General features: G+C 44.6%; 1 protein-coding gene and 1 pseudogene across 3 annotated transcripts in view; one reads left to right on the forward strand and one right to left on the reverse strand.

Moving 5' to 3' along the window:
• Window positions 1-2,958: 2,958 nt before the first annotated feature.
• LOC311428905 (ATPase family AAA domain-containing protein 2-like) lies at window positions 2,959-8,312 on the reverse strand (annotated as a pseudogene). The gene is made up of 7 exons: window positions 8,210-8,312; window positions 7,604-7,763; window positions 6,649-6,739; window positions 5,907-6,221; window positions 4,852-4,978; window positions 3,745-3,814; window positions 2,959-2,970 (listed from the first exon to the last, which is right to left on the reverse strand). The product of its transcript is annotated as an ATPase family AAA domain-containing protein 2-like (transcript).
• A 1,807-nt stretch (window positions 8,313-10,119) lies between these two features.
• The window catches only part of LOC311428907 (zinc finger CCCH domain-containing protein 11A-like), a 42,310-nt gene continuing 37,949 nt past the window's right edge, over window positions 10,120-14,480 (forward strand). For both annotated transcript variants that reach the window (XM_084540132.1, XM_084540133.1), the window contains exon 1: window positions 10,120-10,262. The gene's annotated coding sequence lies outside the window, so the exon portion shown is untranslated. The remainder of the gene's footprint in view (window positions 10,263-14,480) is intronic.

The raw sequence follows: 14,480 nt of genomic DNA on the forward strand, positions 1-14,480 counted from the left end.
TGGGCCCTGAGGTGCTCATTTCTTCCCTCAGACCAGAAGAGGAGCCTAATGACCAGTTCAGATGAGGACATATGTATCTGTCTAGATTTTTCACAGCTCAAGAACCTAGGAGAAAAGGGGAAGAAAAGCCAGTGAATGCCCACAAGAAGAGGACTTTGCTGATCCGCAGGTATATTCAAGTTACATCTGTCTTTGAAATATACGCCCCTAGTTTAGGCTTATCTCATAAATTAAGGAGAAAAAGGCATCTAAGCAGCCAATTGGAGGAAAAAGAAAACACACTGCACTTATGGTTGATTCCTATTGAGGAGTTCCAGATGAAACAGAGAACAGGATCTCAAAACTTATTTTTACAAACTGCTGCTCTTATTCCTGTTCCCACAGGAACTGACAGTCCAAGAAAGGGCTTCAGACTTCATTAAAGTAGTCCTGTAAATACTGTTTGTAATTATAAGGAAAGATCTCTGTGCTTTTCAGTGCTGTGACACGCCTACATATCAAAGCCTTTTCACGAGCAAACTGTGTTGGCATTTGGACTGGCTTTTTAGAATGAAACCAGGGCTTTCAGCGAATAATCCCATAAGAGACATTTGAGAGTCAGCAGAAGTAAAAGCACTGCCTCTGCTTCTTGCAAAATCCTTACAGTGCAGCCCTAAAAACAAAGTTGAACCTCACCCAAAACGCTGAGAAATACGAACACTGAGAAGTTACAGACACACACAGATCAGCACTACTTTACCTTCTGTGGGTCAACGGGCTTTGCAAATTCCCTGAAACGTCTGTCAGTGGCAAGTCTGTGAGTAACGTCCCTCAAGAAAATTCTAAGGTCACGCAAGGTATCCTCCTCTTCCTCCTCCAACATCCCTACTTTTGTGGGGATCATTCTTGTGGCTTCTGAGGCTCAGCTGGTGGTGCTACAGGCACGACTTCCAATGTCCAATCAACTTCAATTAATCAGGAAAAATTAGCCAATTTACAGTACTCAAATACAAGCATATGACAAATTACTGACAGAAAATGACCACCAAAGCAAAGCCCAACGAGCTAGTAACTTCGATAGGAAAGTTTTAGATGTACTTCTCATATCCTCCTCACCTCTTTTCTTTACAGGAGGCTTAGCCACTTCATTTAGAATTAGGTCCTCAAAAAAAGATGCTCTCTCTGCCCTACCAGGCAACTCAATATTGCACACTTCTCCAAATTCCTTATTAAATAATTTTTGGATCTAAAGCAGAAGGACGAGAGACATTTCAGATTTAAGGCCACAAAAAACTCATCTTCTATTCCAAAAAGACGAGTACCTTTTCAAATTAATAATAACCTGAAGAACACAAACTGAAAAAAGTTATCTTCCTGGCCTTAAAAGGCTACATTTTCAAAGGCTGGCACAGCAAATTCAAATATCACCTTTAAGAATCACCTATAGAATTAATGCTCGCTGAAGGGATTGTACGCTACACTGATAAAGTAATGGCTTTCACCACATCCAACAGCGCCTCCTTTGTATTTACTTGCCTTGCTGCAGCCTTTACTTAGAACCTTTATGGCTATCGAGGGAAGAGAAAGGCTTCAGCAGACAAGTGAGGGCTTTTTGCTGAGTTTTTATTTCTCTCCCAAAAGGTGTCTGAAGTAGCTAGTACCTCTACGTCTTCCTCCATTTTCAAGTTCTAGTATTAAAAGGTAGGTAAGGAATTTCACTACTTATTTTAGAAGGAATTTACAGCCTGTACAAAAACTTCTGTGGGAACTCAAGCACTTTCAAAGCAGTTGATAATAAACACGTCTAGGTAAGACCCGTTCTCTTCCCCCAATGACTGAGACCAAATCATCAGAATGACAACAGCGTGGTCCTGTTTTGGGCACCTTCCCTTAATGTAAACTCTCAGAAGTCAATGAAGTTCTGCACGTACTTTTACTACAGTTTATTTAGGAATACAACTAGAATTCGATTCCAAAGTTACTTTAGCAGAAATTGGAACTCAGCTTTCCAGCTTGGAAAGCTTTGGCCTATATGAAGAAAGAAACTGATTTATTTATTTATTTTTTTTAATCAAAGTGTTTCAATTCTCTACTAAATCGCATTATTAGCAGTTTACCCAACATAGCATGGAATGGCAGACTGTCAGAAGAAATCTCTTCAGTAAGAACATCCTCTTGTCATTTCAAGCACTTCATATTCTTGACTGAACCACTTTGTAGCCACCAGAATTATTGTATTAATTTATTATTTGCATGTGTGAGAAGGGGGTGAAAGTCACTTGCTTGACTCAGAAAAAACCTGAAGCAGATGCTTTCACAGTATTCTTTTTCTCTAAGCAAATTTTAAGTGATTTGTTAGGGTGCCTGAGTAATAACAGCATGCATTTAAGAAAGCACAGCATTTTGATGCTGAAAGCATATATAAATTACAAGACACTGAAGAAATAGTAAGAAAAGTATTGACAAATACCTCTTCTGGGAGATCTGAGTGACGTACATCAGACGTAGCAAGCAGCAAAACTGGCGAAAATGCTGGAATGTTACGTAGTAGAGTTAGAAAAGTAAGTTTCAAGGCAGGTCCAGCGTTGTCCCACCATAAATGGATATCTGGGACATAAATTGTGCTTGGTGCTGTCTTCTGAGCATTTCGGATCAGCTAGTGAAAAGGAAAGCTTGCGTAAGAAAACTAAAACACGTACAAGAACCTCTTAATACATAGCTACATAGCCATCTGACTGCCCCATGAAATGAAACTGCGTGAACAGAGTGGCAAGCATCCTTTCACATAAGGAATTTCTCTGTGCACCCTTTCAGATTATCAGTACTCGGAGAACTCTAGTCAGAAGATGGGAAGGATATATTCAGGCAGTGGCTAGACACCGTAGCTATATGGCCACAGTCACAATCATCGCATAACAAAGAAAGGAAATGTCCCTCTTAAGGGACACATCAGTATTCAGTCGTGTAACATGTCTGTCCTTACTTGTATGGCTCTCAAATGTTTCCACGAAAAGTAAAAATATTTTAAGGTAGTGATGCCAAACAAGAAAATGGATTTCCTGCCTAAAAGTAAAAACACCAAATCTGTTCATTTTTTCTAGTTAAAACCACATCACCGTGCAAATGAAGTGTTTTCTGAATGTTAATGCTTTTATTGCACATACTGCAACAGCACAAGTTGTGTACGTCCGTGCGAAAACAAAATAAACAGAAGCCCCAAACCTTGGTTGCCTTACTAATATAATTTAGAAGAAGGCTACAAAAAGTAGCCGACATGCAGTCTGATACAGAGCCATCTACTGGGAGCACACAGTCTTAGGAGGCAATGAGAACTACTTTCTGGATCCCAGTGACATGAGCAGCATTTCTTTCCACAAAGAGATGTTCATTAGCAACACCGCCCAGCTTCCTGAGCTGCTAGCAACAGCCTCACTGTAAAACTGGGTATGGAAAATGTCGACATGTACAACATCCAGATTGTTTGTGGTGCTGTCTAAAACAAAAGGGGATTTTCAGACAGAAGCAAACATCCCAGCACATTAAAACAAGGCCACCTCCATTACCAATGAATTTTGTTCACCTTACTTGCAACTCCATTGATCCTTTACATACAGTCAGTGAATCCGATGAGAAGAAAAAGAAAAAAGGTACCTGTCCGCAGATTTCTTCTGGCGATGCAACGTTTGTAAGCAGAACAGAAAGGTCCAGGGTGTGAACGGGAAACTTCTCCAAAGCATGCAACACCGCGGGTGCCACGTAAGAAACCTGGCTGTACCCTTCTTTTCCTACTATTAGCAGACGGGGCTGGCATGATGTTGGTTCACAGAAAGCACTCCTAGAACAGGAGTTAAGAAAACAAGTTTATAAATGAGGTGCTGAATAGACACACAGATGTTCCAAGTAATTTTCCTATAGACTTTCTCTTCCCTCCCCAAATAATCCAAATGGCAGCGCTACATTAAATACATGTAAGATTTCCAGTTAAGTTATTCAGTCATTCCAATTGTTTCACCTTCTTCCCTTGTGTTTCCTATTCTTTACTAAACCAAGACTGCAAATTAATATCCCTGCAATCTTGCTTTACTTTATTATAAATTTATTATTTATTATATATTTATTATTTACTTTATTATAAATTTATTTTTATTTAAAAATAAATTGGTGAGGAGCATTTGTTTCCCCACTACAATCAGGCTGTACCTTTGCTGGCTTAAATCAAAGATGCTAGAGACTTAGCCTTGCTCTAAAGCACAGAAAATCTTCTGGACAGCACAGCAATAGAAACTGAGAAAAATAACTGATCCAGCTGTGACAACATGATCTAACTTTCCAACTGTGGGCTTGCATGACTTCCATACTAAAATATCACAAGATTAACACAACTTGGTGGCTTAACAAATAAAGACACCATTCAATTTTTTCTCAAGGTGTTTTAACAAGCCCTTTCTCGGTTTTCTTTCTGCTACATAATTCACTACTGGTTTAACAATCCTGGAAAACAGAAGGGCAAAAGGTGGCAACACAAACCCATAAAGCTGGGGTATTTTTAGCTAAAAGGACAGACAGCACATTTATGTGGTCTTGAGTCTTTCAAAGAATGCCATGGATTAAGTCAACGTGTTCTGGTAGTCTACGGATCACTTTGGCTTACGAAGAGAAGCCTGGGCTTTTCAATTTGGTCATTCAGAGCAACTTCATTACAACTTTAGTCCCTCCACCCTTTCTTCTTGTGAATACCAAGCACCCCTTCAACACACAAACTTGATGTTGCCCCTTCGTCTACCACCCCTCGCACTTTTAACAGCTGGAACTGTTTACAAAGACTCAGCAGACCTGAGAATTTAAACGTAACAGGGATCTATCTTTCTTTACCTGCTGAAACAGAGGCATTTTTTCTCTGGTCCGTTAGGCATTCCATCTTTTAATTCATCTCCAGAAACCAAGGATGCAACGTCATCACTGTCAAACATATCATCTTGTAAAATAGGATTGAAATGCTCTGAAAGGCAAAAGAGGTTTGTTAACTTTCCTGAATAGCCTTGGTCTCTTTCTCTTCCATTAATACAGCTTCTAAATCAGTGCCAAAACCCTTTCTTCATTTGAGAGCACACACTGAAAGCTATTTCCTAGAGTTCAGCCCACCACAGATCTAAGGAGATGGCACAAGGCCCTACAAAGCTGTACTAAGTCCCACTGATGTGTACGTGTAAGGTACGCTACTCTTGGTGATTTTTTTCTCCCCCTTAGAATAAAGAAGATTACGAACAATTTCTGCAGTTGCTAAATAGCTAAAATAAAACAAAAACAAACAAGACCATTTCTTTCTGGAGGAGGTTCCCACAATGAAAGCACGGGGATAAAGGATGTGATGGCCACAGAATTCCATTCATCTAGTAAATATCAATGCTAATTGATCTCACGTGTATAGTACGATCCACAAACATTTAAATTAGGAGACTGGTTAAAAATGATGATAGCTAAAACAATATTTAGCTTAGACCAGTTATACTTGTATCCTGGTCCTGACATTCTTCAGAAAGGAATTAGAAACATTGACCTAGAAATGCTTCCCCTCCAAAGATCTGAGTTTTGATTTTTTAAAGAAAAATAGGTGCCTTATACTTCAAACCTCAAGTCAACCTCTACAAATGCTAATTATCTTAGCTGCCGTCAGAAGCAGGATGCTTCAGTAGAGAACGCATCATCCTTTACTGTGTATTGAGTCATTCAGAGCTTCCATTTGGCATTTCAGTTTCAAATCCACAATAAAACCTATGCGTTGTATTCCAGACTTGCCCAAAAAAAAGACATGCACATGGAAATAATAAAATTCTACCACCATTATGTCTGAAAGGTTTAAGTTGATTGCACAAACCGCAAGTTTTTGCTTTAGCAGAATTATAAAGAAGTGGATGCTGTGGTTATACCTTGCTGTCGGTCCTTCTTTAGCGCAAGCTGTGCATGCGGGAAGATCTTCTGCACAACTTGTAAAATATTCTCTACTGATCTTTTAAAAAGTGGCTTGAAAATGGGTGATAGTGCTTATACGGGTGAAGCCTTGATCCGGTTTGAAGCTGGAACAACCTTCTTCATAGCCATGAAAAAGTCCTTTGCTTTTATTTTAATAGAATTAACGTCTAGTAGCAACTTCTCCCTACTTGCATAAATCTGAGGATAGCATCGGCGTAGAGAGCACAGCGCAGCTTCAGTACATAAAGATTTGATATCTGCACCACAGTATCCTAACAAACAAAAATCAAACGTTACATCGGTCAAGGCCCAGGTTTACAACATGCAACATTTAAAGAATTTGTAATGCCAAAACCAAACAGCTTAACAGGGAATTCAAAGTGCTACCGCTCTGCAGGGAAGTTTCATGTTGCTCACTGCCTGATATCCTGCGCTTATGCAGCTGAAGCAGACTCCTCATCAAAAACTATACTCTCGAGGAAGATGCCCCAGAACCATTTAATGTTCTCAGACAACAAGAGGAACGATAACAAAGAGTAAATAGATGAAAGCATCTCACTCAGATTGCTATGAAGGTGTGCCAGCTGCCTCGTTGACTAGTTGTGCAGCAAGGCACAAGAGCATGGGTACTGCCTGGTACAAGCTAAGGTTCTTTACAACTTGGTCACAAGCAAGAATCCGTTTCTGTTTCAGTCTTACCAATGCATTTCTCAGCTAGTTCATCATGCAACATGTCCGGTGGCTGAGGGGTCCAGTCACAAGTATGAATCTTGAAAATTTCTTTTCTAGCCTGGAAGCAAAATCATTGCATTTTAGCTTGTCCCAAGTTTTCCTTAAAAATACCAACAAGAAACAAACAAACCAAAAGGCAAACAAACAGACAAAAAAAAAACAGTCCTCCCTCAAAACCCCTCATCTATTAATACACTTTTCTTACTTGCTCAACTTTCAAGTATTTTACAGTTATTTAATATACACTCTGCATTTTCAACCAGGAAATTGAATATTTCTTATTTGTTATACTGAACTTTTTATAGGAACCTACAATGAAAGAAAAGGCATTTATAGCTTCAATAACAAGTTTCCAAACTACGAGACCTAAGGACCCAGAGGAAAATACTGTAATGAAAAATTTATCCAGAAACATTTCTTTGCTGTCCAAAAAACTTCTCTAAAACTTAGCAAGCTTTCATTGGGACAGTCTCATTACTTCATCACATTTGCTTTCCAGTCAGTAAATTCACAGAAAGCACTTCTGGCACAATGCTTCCAATTGCTACAATTACTATAAAGAAGAAAAGAATTATGACTCAAACTACTACCACTGATCCGGGGCACAATCAAATGCAAACACGTCCCCTGTTCACTCATAAGTGAAGGATTGAGACCAAAAACACAACTTCATGATGAAAGCGCCCAAGTGGACTAAATAATTAAGCAAACAGGTACAACTTTGGGAATGAAAGGTTTGATTATAGAACTAACTACTTGGTGGTATCATCCTGACCATATATATCCAGTACTAGATTTGCCCTCCATGGAACAACGCAGTGTCTCCACGTGTCACTCTTTTGTTCAAGTTGTCAATTATTTTTTTTTTCCTATAAAGTTGGACTTTGCCATGGTAGCACTAACGTTGAATTTAAGTTCTCACCTCTTAATTTGGCAAGTTGAAGAGGAAGTGTCTGCCAAAGCGTCCTGGTCTTCGTAAAGCAGGATCTATAGAATCCAGTCTGTTGGTAGCTCCGATTACCACGATCTCCCCTCTGTTATCTATGCCATCCATAAGCGTCTGAAGAGTTGCAACAATGGAACTAATAGAAAAATATAATTTTTACTTACTGGTTCAGTAAATTTTGTTACATTCCACATGACTTTTTTGATGCCGGAATAACCTTCTTCCTAGTGGTCATTCAAAACTGGGAAAAAAATAGTCTACCAAGTCGGGGTTTTTTTGATTTGATAATCAATCTGCAGACTGTTAAGTCATCAAGCACTTCAAGACTGTTTGAAATAATCTCTACGTTAATATAAAAGGAGTAAGTACTGCACACTTCTGCTCAGGAAGAAAATCACGGAAAATGTCAACTTTGATTTTAGATGTTGAATTTGTTGCAGTGAGATCTTCCTCATCGCACGATTCTATTTGGATTTAAACCATATTATCTATGGAGAGACCAAGATTAGGACAAGAACAGCACAGAGTTCAGCATGAAGCCAATCAGGAGCTCAAGTTTGTATTCTTTGTATTCAACTTTACCCTTCTCTTGCTGGAAGGACCTGCTTTTTGACTCTCCTTCTCTTCACTAGGAGCATGTTCCCTCTTGCATTCGTAATGCTCTTTCTCAGTGGTTTTAGTCTTGTCCTTTGTATCTTGGCATCTCTCTGTAACAGCTGAGGAGGAAAGGTTTTTAGAGCTACATTCAGTGTCAGACTCGAGAGAGGAAGTATGCCGCAATTTCTCACCAGGCTCACAAGACTCTTTGCCGGACAAAACGGTTTCTTTTGAAATGAGGTCACGTTCTTTTGATCTTCTTGCTTTCTCCTTGTCTCCACGGTCATCACATTGGTACTGGGCGAGGTATTCAACATTCCCAGGAGATTTCGGAGGGTCCACGACACTGCACAAAATAAAATCACATTTCTCACTTCTGCTGAAGGACATGAATATTAAGAGTAAAACCTTCCAACGTCGAACAAACAAACAAAAACCTCTGAACTACAGGAACCCTCGCAAAGATATGCCATTTAGAAACCTCTCCTGTGATTAGGACACCTTCTTCAGCTCCCAGAGAAAGTGCTTTTTCCCCTCTTGCTTCTGAAGCCATTGCACTAAAAAAGCAAACGCATCTGTCTCCCTCCACATGCTGCTCTGAATAAGAGCCAGAATATTCAAAGCCACTCTATTTGTTCTCCCCACATAGCCGAAAAAACACCAGTTGAAAGAGTTTTCTACCTCTCTCCACGAATTTACATCCACATATCCTATGACTGCAAAAATAGAAGGCGGGGCTCAGGAGAAACAGCCAGTGCTGGAAATGAAAAAAAGCAGCTTGTTTCTTCAGAGTCTTAAGCCTATGCTACTAGGAACAAAACAAAACAAAACAAAACAAGAGGAGAGGAGAACAACAGCGGGAAATTTACCTATTCTCCAGGTGTTCAATTGCAAAGCCTCCTCTGGAGGATCAACAGTTGTGAATTCAGTGTGCTTAGGAGAAATCAGATCTACATCTGAACCACAACTATTTCAGTAGTATCACGAACTTCTGTTACTCTGAAGAAGCAGTCAGCACCGTTTCTATGTTAGGAAAGAGCTGAACAGAGTCTGTTATTCACATCAAGTAGTCAGGCAGGTTTCTTTAGGAAGGCTGGGTTTCACTAGAACATTACTAGCCTGTAAGCCTCATGGCATCACCTTCCATCTTGACTGCTGAACCTCCTTGCTCCCTACTATCTTCTTTGCCAAGATACAGCTGTCCGCATTTACTTTTCCTACTTGGCTGGACTGAATTTAAGAAGATCTTGCATCTAAGAAAGGGAACAAAAGCTGCTGCCCAGCAGCGTCTGGCTCAGGGAGGAGTGAGAAAGCTCTGTGCAGCCCCCAAGGTCCGTGCAGCAGGAGGCAGGAGGTGCTCCAGGCTCACAGCAGCAGTTCCCCTGCGGCCTGTGCAGGGAGAGGCCCCTGGTGGAGCAGGCTGTCCCCCTGCAGCCCATGGGTCCCCCGTGGAGCAGATCTCCACGCTGCAGCCCCCCTGTGGCTGGAGGAGCCCCCGGTGGAGCAGGTGGCTGTGGCCTGGAGGAGGCCGCGGCCTGTGGAGAGCCCCCTCAGGAGCAGGCCCCGGGCTGGACTGGAACAGGCTGTGCTGAGCCTGCTTTGCCCGTGACGCTCCTTGTGGAGTGATCTCCCTGTCCTTCTGGCAGCCCTTGAGCCCTTGCCAGCCTCTTTTCTCCCCTTGGCGTTGGAGGAGGGGCAGGGAGAGAGCGCTTGTGCTGGAGCTCAGCTGCCCAGCTGAGGAAAACCACCACGGCTCTGTCTTGCCGCTGCTGCAGCACGCTGGTAGCAGCCAGCACCGTCTGTTCTTCGAGCCTCAGCAAGCCCACAGCATCTTCCGTGAAGGGATCCCGTTCCTTCACGCCTGACAGGCGCCGCCTCCAGAGGCTGAGGGCTTGTGCCCCGTTTGCAAGCGCTTTCTCAGTGCCCCCTTCCCCAGAGACGGATCCCAGCTGCTTGGCTTCACTGCCCTCTGCTGCCAGGCTCCCGCAGCTGCTATCCCAGCAGCGCAGCGAACATGCGGATAGAAGGCTGCATCATCGTGAGTATCCGCACGTCCCCATGTTACATCTTTCATTTCCCTCATTCACAATCGTGTTTTTTGGTCAAGAAAAGTTATCACAAGGAAAAAAAGAATTGTACTTCTCTAATAAGTAGTCTTTGTTGTCCGGCCAGGATCAGTAAAAATCCCTGCTCGCCGGTAACTAGAGCCCTTCATAGACCAGCGGGGGGCAGGGGAAAGGCCTCCTGCCCGGCCGGGCTCCCCTCTGCTGCCCTGAGGGGGAGCAGGCCGTGTCGCAGGCCCTGTGGGTCGGGGTGCCCTTAGGGGAGGGGGGGAGGTGAAGGCCGCAGGGCCTGGAGGCAGGGCTGGGGGCTGGGGTGTTCCCTCCCCCTGTATCAGCCCCTTCTGGGCCCTGTGAGACGCGGAGCTGCTGCCCGGGGTTAGGCCCAAGGTCTCCTGTCAGGCCCGGGGCCGCCCTTCCCCTCGCCCTGCCCTTCCCTCCCGCTCCTGAGCCCTTCCTCAGGCCTTGCTGGGCCCTCTGTCCGGCTGTCTGTCTGTCCGTCCATCTGACCCTCTGGCCATCTGTCCCACCACCCTGCCCCGTCCCTGCCCTCTCCCTAAGGAAGCAAAGAGTCCCCGGGCTGCCTTCATGGGGGGGGAGGGGGGCAGAGGGGAGGTTCTGCTGAGAAAAAAATGAAAGATTTCCCCCTTAACGGGCACCTTGCGAGTTCTTTCGAGTTCCAACCTTCTGCCTTCCTTCCGTAGCAGTGCCTCTAAGGGGTGCGCTGTAAGGCAGCCCTCATCTGGCGCGTTGCTCCTCTGTTCCCCCAAGGAACTGCCTTCAGGATCTGACTAACTCTGGATGCACCCGGTTGTCGCCTTAATTTCTCCTTTAGCTTGCTGAAAACAAGCCGGTTGGGTGACCTTTTGCGTTTCTCGCTTAAAATTTGGATCGAGGAGGTCTGTGTTTCCTTACGCTGATGTCCACGCTGAAGGTGCAGAAGGGTTCCGTGCTGTTGCTTGGGTCAGCCTTGTTGCCAGGTTCGGAATGTTTAGCCTACCGGTGCTTCGGTGCTGTTGGGCTGCACTCAGAGTGTGAGCTCTGGGCGTTATTTCTCAAATACTGCGTTATTTGAGCGTACAGACCCGAGATATTCTGCGGAGAGGTGATTTAAGGCACGTCAGAACCACCGCTGCGGCGTGTGCCAGCGTCGGACGCCCGTTCGAGTGATCGGGCGGAGCAGGTGAGTTGAATTTGGTGCTGGGTGGCGAGGTGGTGTTGGGGGAAGAGCTAGGCTAAGGAGAGCTTCCTCTTGCTCTGCCCCTTCCCATCTCAAATGGCCGCTTCCTGGGGAGATGGGTTCGTTGGGAGGTTAACTACAACATTACAGTGAGGATGAGGAATCATCTTTAGTCCCGTAGGTATTTGCTGCCAGGCCGCAGCGTTGATTTCAGAAATTGTATTTAAAAAAGGGAAAAGAAAGGAAAGATGTATTCTTTAACATACTCTCTTTTCTCGGAGAGTAGATGGAGGAGCTTCAGCAGTGCCCTTCCTCCGGAAACGATTCCCAGGGTCTGCTCAGACACTGAGGAGGAAAATGGAGGAGAGCCACCCGATAGAAATAAAGGAAAGAAGGGGTCATGGATTAAGGGAAAAGCACTACTTAAAAAATTGGTGCTCTCTAAAAACGGGTTAAGGGTTTGGGACCTGCAGGTGCTGCCTACAGCTGTGTGCATTGCAGTCGTGCCTGTTGCCACTGAGCAAAACGGGGAGAGCTGCTTTGTCGAACGCGGCGTGTTAAAGCACGTGCCACTGCCTGGAAGAAAAGCACGGACTTCCCTCGTGTGGGCCTTCTTCCCTAGCGATCTGTGGTTTACCTGATGGTTTCCCATAAGCTGAGAATGTTTAAAAGAAAAAAAAAAAAATAAATCAAAAACCAACACCAACGTTGAGAGTGGTGAAGCAGATCCTCACGTGTGGACTCAGAATCAGCGGTGACATCACCATGCGAAGCATTGTGTGCGCTTCGGGTTGGGGCTGCTGCGAGCCTCGCAGCGGGGAGGGAGAGCGGATCCGGGGTGCCTCTGTGTCAGCCCTCTGCCCTGGTGGCTTCGTGAGCGCTGAGAGTTTGACTCCTGTGTTCCCAGCTTTCGCTTCCGCACCTGCGGTGTGGCAGAGCCAGCGAGCTGCTTGCTCAGCTGGAGGAGGAAGAGGAGTGACCTCAACATTGCCGAGGTAAAGCACAGTTACTGAAAAGATTTGGCAAAGATGTTGGTTGTACCAGCGCGGCTGCTGCAGCTGCAGCAGATCCTGGAGCATTGGAGAAGATAGAGAGGGTTTTCTTCATGAAAAGAATGCTGTTAAAAGTGTTTTCATGCCAGAAATTAGGATAAACGCCTCTGTTGTTTGACATCCTCTATTGAGCTGGCACATTGGCATTACAGCGTACCTGGCACGCTGTTTGTATTAAAAAAAAAAGGTATTTTATTCAGGGCAGGCCAGAAACCTGCCTTGGCACTTGCACATCGCAGCAATGCTTACAGACCCTGCATCCTGGCTGCCAGGCCAGGATCTAAATCCGATGGTGCTGTTGGTAAACTGAAGCTCAGGAAGCGCTTCTGCGTTTTTTTGTCCTTCCATGTGAATTTTTACCCTGTGAAGATGGTGTATGAAGCTATTTTCGTAACAACAAATAGGTTTAAAAGCAGTTTCAGTTTAACATCTACACGCTTGGGTGTTATCAACAGAGCTTTGTATACTGAGCTGGTGCTTGGTAGGAGAAAAACCATCAATCTTACCTGGGAAACCCGGACCCCCTCAGCTCCATACTGCTATGAGGAAACTCAGATGTAAGAACACACTTAAATAACACCTCACCAGAGCTGTTGTGCTCCTGACCACCAAAGGCACCTTTTTCCAACACCGTCGTTCTGGAAGTTGATGCAGCTGGTTCCATCCGTAACGTGTGACTGTACAGTGCTGTAAAAGAACTATTTTTTCACAGCTTTGGAGAAAGTGAAGCAGAGAAAACCACGCGTAACCACTGATACCTGGACCCCAAACTGCCACAGACTGACGGTGATGCCCACTGGATATCTCCTGATACCCTGCTGCCTTCTGACTGCTCCAGCAGAAGTCCCGTTTTAATTAGCCAGCAGGTCCCTCTGAGGGAGGGACTTTGCTAAAAGTCCTGCCGTAGGAAGTATCCTACGGGAGCCAAGTTGCTAAACTGATGTGTGGTTTTCCCTTAACCCCCTCACCCCTGACTTTCCAGCTCCTGACGACACTGCCAACGTGTGCAGTGTCACCGTGTGCCAACTAGGTGCCAGCTGCCATGGTTTATATATTGTAAAATTAGTGATTTGGGACTCGTGAGCACTGAGAAGAGGTTAGCAATTACTTAAGAGCTTTCCTTGTGTCGCTCTGGGGCAGGTTGATGGGTGAAACATCTTAGGCTTGAAAGTGATTCCCTGCAGAGTGACGTGCTCAGATCTGCACAACAGATCTGTCGTTTTGGTCACCTTATTAGATCCCTGCTTGAGAGGTTGCTTGCAAGAATCGATTCCTCTTCACCTTGATGTGTCAAGCTAAAGACAAATCTGTGCCGAAGCACTGTCTGATCAGACGAGTGCCTCAGTTCAGGATTGTTCTTTGACAGCTACAGAAACAGCAGGACGATCAGCGCCTTCAGGAACAGATGAATTTGATCTTGAGGCTGTCATAAAACAGGTCCCTGAAGTTTGAAGACTCTTCAAGTAGTTTGGGCCAGCAAGGAGCAGCTGTACGTGGCGGCTGCGGTAACTCGGGGCTCCGAGTCTCAGAGAGCGTGGTGAAAGGTGACCCCCAGCTGGCTGCTGGAGGAAGCTGAGGCAGCGTTCAGCTCTAACCTTTGCCTTCTTGGCTGGCATCTTTGCACTCCTGCTGTCAGTGGGTGTTGAGTGTCCTTCCCGGCAGCCTCAGAACGTGCCCTCAGATGTAGGCAGCGTTTAGCAGCTAGAATTCCCTCAAATAGAAAGAGTACAAATGATGCGTTTTCTGCTTTTGCTTTGGAACTCTTAGCTTGAGGTTTTCCTGCAGGCCTTGAGGTTTCTTGCAGCAGCAGGGATGAGTTCTGTTAGCAAGAGGCTGTTCTGTGCTTCGACTGTGGGAAGATGAATGGTTACGTGTGCACCGTTAAATATAACTTGACACCTAGCACACCGCACTTGCAGCCTGTGGGGTGCTTTAACAAGCAGGTAAATCAGCAGAGGCTGTTT

The sequence above is a fragment of the Aythya ferina genome (genome assembly GCF_964211825.1).
Source record: "Aythya ferina genome assembly, contig: HAP1_SCAFFOLD_182, whole genome shotgun sequence".
NCBI lineage: Eukaryota > Metazoa > Chordata > Aves > Anseriformes > Anatidae > Aythya > Aythya ferina.